General features: G+C 46.1%; 1 pseudogene; it reads left to right on the forward strand.

Annotated features, from left to right (window-relative positions):
* Positions 1-415: 415 nt before the first annotated feature.
* Positions 416-948, forward strand: LOC144499983 (large ribosomal subunit protein eL32 pseudogene; annotated as a pseudogene).
* Positions 949-5928: the final 4980 nt, after the last annotated feature.

Below are 5928 nucleotides of genomic sequence, written 5' to 3' on the forward strand. Positions count from 1 at the left end.
ATATTTAACTTCCTTTTGTTCATGACTCCTCTACTTTTGCAAGAACATATTTTTCTGTGACCTGTGATGTGATTATAGCATTGGGAAATTCAATTTGGATGGAAAGGGAGGGAGGTGGGGGGGGGGGGGGGGGTTGGTGGTGGGGGGGGGGGGGGGGGGGGGGGCGGGGGGGAGGGGGGGTGGTTTGGGGGGGGCGGTGCAGGTAATAAATCCAAAAACTGAGAACATCATTGATTGTTAGTGAAACTAATTGAGATTGCTAACCCATAATAACAGCCTACATGTCGAACCAACTACATGTTTCTACTGCAGGTCAATTCCACTCTTTTCAGCTTCAAAAGCTCTTAACTTATAGCCAGAGGTAAATTAAGCATCGCCATGGGAGTTAGTTGAATTGATGTCTTAATGATTAGGAATGAGCCACTTGACCTATGCAAGTGAAGTCACTTCTTGCACAATGGCAGTAAATGGCAAAAAAAAGGCAGCACAGAAGGCCCCACGTTGCTTTGTCTTCCAGGTTCTTGTGCTGAGTCAATGGTCCACAGGTACCATTGCTGCCCTAAGACCACTCATTAAGCCTAACATAGTGAAGAAACGCAGAAAGAAGCTCATTCATCACTCGTTAGATCACTACGGGAAGATTGTGCGTAAACCCAGAGGAAGTGACAACAGAGAACGCAGGAGGTTTAAGGGTCAGATTTGATGTCGAGCATCGGCTATGGCAGTAACATGAAGACCAAACACATGCTGCCCTCGGGATTCAAAAAATTCCTGGTCCACAATGTCAAGGAACTGGAAGTCCTGATGTTGAACAACAAGACTTATTGTGCAGAGATTGCTCACTGTGCCTCCTCCAAAAACCGTAAGACAGTTGTAGAGAGGACAGCCTAGCTTGCAATCAGGATCAGCAATCCCAACGCCAGAATATGCAGTGAAGAGAATGAGTAGAGTGTCCTGAGAATGAAATCTCTTCAAAAAAAGTTTCAAATACAGAAAAAAAGGTAATAAAATGACGCATATTTATATGGTGCCGTTCACAACCTTGGGATGCTCCATAATGCCAATAAAATCATTGCTGCAGTTTAGGAAACTTGGTAACCAATTTGTACACAGTAAACACCCACAAATACCTACGTATCAATGACTGATACAGTAAGAAGTCTCACAACACCAGGTTAAAGTCCAGCAGGTTTATTTGGCAGCACAAACATTCGGAGTCTCGCTCCTTCATCAGGTGAGTGAGGACTTGTGTTCACAAACAGGGCATATACAGACACAAACTCAATTCACAAGATAATGGTTGGAATGCAAGTCTTTACAGGCAATCAAGTCTTAAAGGTACAGACAATGCGAGTAGAGAGAGGGCCAAGCACAGGTTAAAGAGGTGTGTATGGTCTCCAGCCAGGATAGTTAGTGAGATTTTGCAAGCCCATGCAAGTCATGGGGGTTACATCGTGTGATATGAACCCAAGATCCCGGTTGAGGCCGTCCTCATGTGTGCAGAACTTGGCTATCAATTTTTGCTCAGCGATTCTGCATTGTCGTGTGTCGTGAAGGCTGCCTTGGAGAACGCTTACCCGAAGATCAGAGGCTGAATGCCTGTGACTGCTGAAGTGTTCCCCGACTGGAAGGGAACACTCCTGCCTGGTGATTGACAAGCGGTGTTCATTCATCCATTGTTGCAGTGTGTGCATGGTCTCTCCAATGTACCATGCCTCGGGACATCCTTTCCTGCAGTGTATCAGGTAGACAACATTGGCCGAGTTGCAAGAGTATGTACCGTGTACCTGGTGGATGGTGTTCTCATGTGAGGTGATGGCATCTGTGTCGATGATCCGGCACGTCTTGCAGAGGTTGCTGGGGCAGCGTTGTATGGTATCATGGTCATTGTTCTCCTGAAGGCTGGGTAGTTTGCTGCGGACAATGGTCTGTTTGAGGTTGTGCAGTTGTTTTAAGGCAAGAAGTGGGAGTGTGGGGATGGCCTTATCGAGATGTTCGTCTTCATCAATGACATGTTGAAGACTCCAGAGACGATGTCGTAGCTTCTCCGCTCTGGGGAAGTACTGGATGACTAAGGGTACTCAGTCCGCCGTGTCCTGTGTTTGTCTTCTGAGGAAGTCGTTTTTCACTGTGGCACGTTGGAACTGTCGATCAATGAGTCGAGCGCCATATCCTGTTCTTATGAGGGCGTCTTTCAGCGTCTGTAGGTGTCTGTTGTGATCCTCCTAATCTGAGCAGATCCTGTGTACACAGAGGGCTTCTCGGTAGGGGATGGCTTCTTTAACGTGTTTAGGATGGAAGCTGGAGAAGTGGAGCATCATGAGGTTATCTGTGGGCTTGCGGTACAATGAAGTGCTGAGGTGACCGTCCTTGATGGAGATGCGTGTGTCCAAGAATGCTACCGATTCCGGAGAGTAGTCCATGGTGAGTCTGATGGTGGGATGGAACTTGTTGATGTCATCATTTAGTTGTTTCACTGATTGTTCGCCATGAATCCAAAGGAAGAAAATGTCATCGATAGATCTAGTGTATAGCATCAGTTGAAGCTCCTGTGCGGTGAAGAGGTCTTGTTCAAACCTGTGCATAAAGATGTTGGCATATTGAGGTGCGAATTTGGTCCCCATCGCTGTTCCGTGCGTCTGGATGAAGAACTAGTTGTTGAAGGTGAAGACATTGTGGTCCAGGATGAAGCGGATGAGTTGTAGAATTGCATCTGGAGATTGGCAGTTGTTGGCGTTGAGTACTGAGGCAGTTGCAGCAATGCCGTCATCATTGGGGATGCTGGTGTAGAGTGCCGAGACATCCATTGTGACAAGGTGTGCTCCTGGTTCAACTGCTCCACATGTGCTGAGTTTCTGTAGGAAGTCCACAGTGTCGCGACAAAAGCTGGGGGTTCTTTTTACAATGGGTTTCAGGATGTCCTCGACGTGGCCGGAATGGTTTTCACACAGGGTCCTATTGCCCGATACGATGGGACGGCCGGGTATGTTTGCCTTGTTTATCTTCGGGAGGCAGTAGAGATCTCCAATGCGGGGAGTACGTGGAATGAGAGCACGGAGGGTGCTCTGAAGGTCCAGATCAAACGTCTTGATCAGTCTGTTGAGTTGACGGGTGTGTTCTTCGGTCGGATCTGCGGGTAACTGTCCGTAGTGTTCCTTGTTGTTCAGTTCTCGGTACACTTCTTTGCAGTAATCCGTTCTGTTCAGTATGACAGTGGCCTCTCCTTTGTCTGCTGATTTGATGACAATGTTGCGGTTGGTCTTGAGAGCGCGGATGGTGTTGCGTTGTGCTTGGTGATGTTCAGGACTGTCTTGTAAGTGCAGCTGATGAATTTGGCATTGACTGATGACTGATAATCAGTTTTCAGGAAGAGAGCTATGGGGCAGGATTCTCTGGCTGCGCTCACCTGAAAACTGGAAATTCCCGCCTGACTTCAATGGACCTTCACATGGTCTACCCCCCTCATCCGCTAGAATTCCATTGGCAGACGGGATGGGAGAATTCCGGCCCAGGGATAAATATTGGCCAGGGCACTGGGGAGTACTTTCTGCAAAATAGTGCCAAGGGACATTTTCCGACAGAGAAAGCCTACACGGCCTGGGTTTGATCTCACACACAAAAGGTGGCACCTCGCATTTCCCCAACTGTACACTTATGTGCAACCTAGACTTTTGTGCTCAGGTCTCTGGAGTGATGTTTGAATCGATGACCCACTGATTCAAAGGCAGGCTACCTATTGAGCCATGTCTGAGTAGAGAGGAAGTCTTAACTGGGTACAACTTTATGTATTATTCACACCATGCAGAATGTGAAGGATGCATTCTTTAGCCTAGTGACTGCATTGCAGGCATCAGAGGACTTTTGAAAAGCCATCATTGTCAAGAGAGTATACAAAAGTATGGAGGGATGAGCAGAAGAGGATCACACATGAATGCAAACTATTACCCACCGTAAATCAAAAGCTTTGACAAACACAACAAATATAAACTAACTGCAGCAACATCTAGATGGAATTCCATCTCTTTATCAATGCAATATTTGCCTATATCTCCACTTTAGTCTTAAGACACCACAAAGATATTGATATAGTTGGTAATGTCCTTGACCCTCTTTAAGCTTGACCACAAAATCTAGACTGACAAGAATAATGGGGCTGATTCCCCCTCCCTCCCACCAGGGGAATTGTAGCGGGTGAGGGGTGGACATGTAAAGGTCTGTTGACCTCGGTCGGGATTTTCCGGTTTTGGGGCAAGTGCATACGGAAAATCCCACCCAATATCAAATAAAATCACTTCTCACTTTTTACTTGAGACAGCTATGATTCAATGGGTAGCATTTTTTTGGCTTTGGGTCAAAGGGTTTGGGATACAAGTCCCAGTCTGGAGATTCGAACAGAAAAAATCTAGACTGTTACACCAGTGCATTCCTAAGGGAATGCAGTACTATCGGCAGTGCCGTCTTTCAAAGGAGTCATCAAACCAAAGCCCTGTCTACCTCCCAAGGTAAAGAGGGTAGAGGGGGCCATGACACAGTTTTGAAGAACAGGAAGGTTACCTTTGGCATTATGACCAATGTCTATGTGTCAACCAACACAACAAAAACAGATTGTCGGGTCATTATCACATTACTCTGAGAGCTTGTTGTGCAGAAGCAAGCTGTGATGTATCCTACATACAACAGTAACTATGCTTCATTGTATATTTTATATCTCAGAACAATTTAGAGATGACACTAGTTTCTCTATGTGTGCAATCTTGACAGGTGTATCATTGTGTATTCACAATGCCTTAAAATATCTACTCCATGCTTCAGCTCTGGTTTCCAACTCTTTCTACTGTCTGTTTACTTTTCTCTGAGTCCACACTCAGGCTTAACCAATCAAGCACAGTGAGCATCAAAAGTAAACGGACCCACATAATCAAATGGAACAATGGAACACTACAGTACCTCCACATCAAATGTATTTTATTGGCCTGAAAGTGCATTTGGAAATCCTGAGTTTGACGCTGTATCAATAAAAGGATTTTGATTATTTTGGTAGCAGTGATTTGTATATTTAACTAAGATCCATGCAGGTGAGATCTGGTGTTGGGCAGGTGCATAAAATGGATAAGAGCAAATCAACTAGCCAATGTTCAGCTCACTCAGTTCTGTTCACCATTGAGGTCAATGAACCATAGAACCATAGAAACCCTACAGTGCAGAAAGAGGCCATTTTGGGGCCCACCGAGTCTGCACCGACCACAATCCCACCCAGGCCCTACCCCCATAACCCTACATATTTACCCACTAATCCCTCTAACCTACGCATCTCAGGGCACTAAAGGGCAATTTTGGCATGGCCAGTCAACCTAACCCGCACATCTTTGGACTAAGTAAGAATGGCAATGAAGAAGTAAATCAGTCGGGTTGTAAAAGGGGCTTTTGATTTGTCAGCTGTTTTGAGTTGCTGCCCAACACCAACTTTTCTCTCTGTTTATCATTTCAATGACCAATGCCATCTTCCCACTAGTTCAGACAGCAATGGCTACCTGCGGGAACATGCTCCTTCACCCTTCCATGATACAGGTCTCACAATATAGTGTTCCATTGTTCCATTTGATTATGTGGGTCCGTTTACTTTTGATGCTCACTGTGCTTGATTGGTTAAGCCTGAGTGTGGACTCAGAGAAAAGTAAACAGACAGTAGAAAGAGTTGGAAACCAGAGCTGAAGCATGGAGTAGATATTTTAAGGCAATGTAGCACAGTGGTTAGCACTGCTGCTTCACAGCTCCAGGGTCCCGGGTTCGATTCCCGGCTCGGGTCACTGTCTGTGTGGAGTTTGCACATTCTCCTCGTGTCTGCGTGGGTTTCCTCCGGGTGCTCCGGTTTCCTCCCACAGTCCAAAGATGTGCGGGTTAGGTTGATTGGCCAGGTTAAAAATTGCC

The sequence above is a fragment of the Mustelus asterias genome, chromosome 10 (assembly GCF_964213995.1).
Source record: "Mustelus asterias chromosome 10, sMusAst1.hap1.1, whole genome shotgun sequence".
Taxonomy (NCBI): Eukaryota; Metazoa; Chordata; class Chondrichthyes; order Carcharhiniformes; family Triakidae; genus Mustelus; species Mustelus asterias.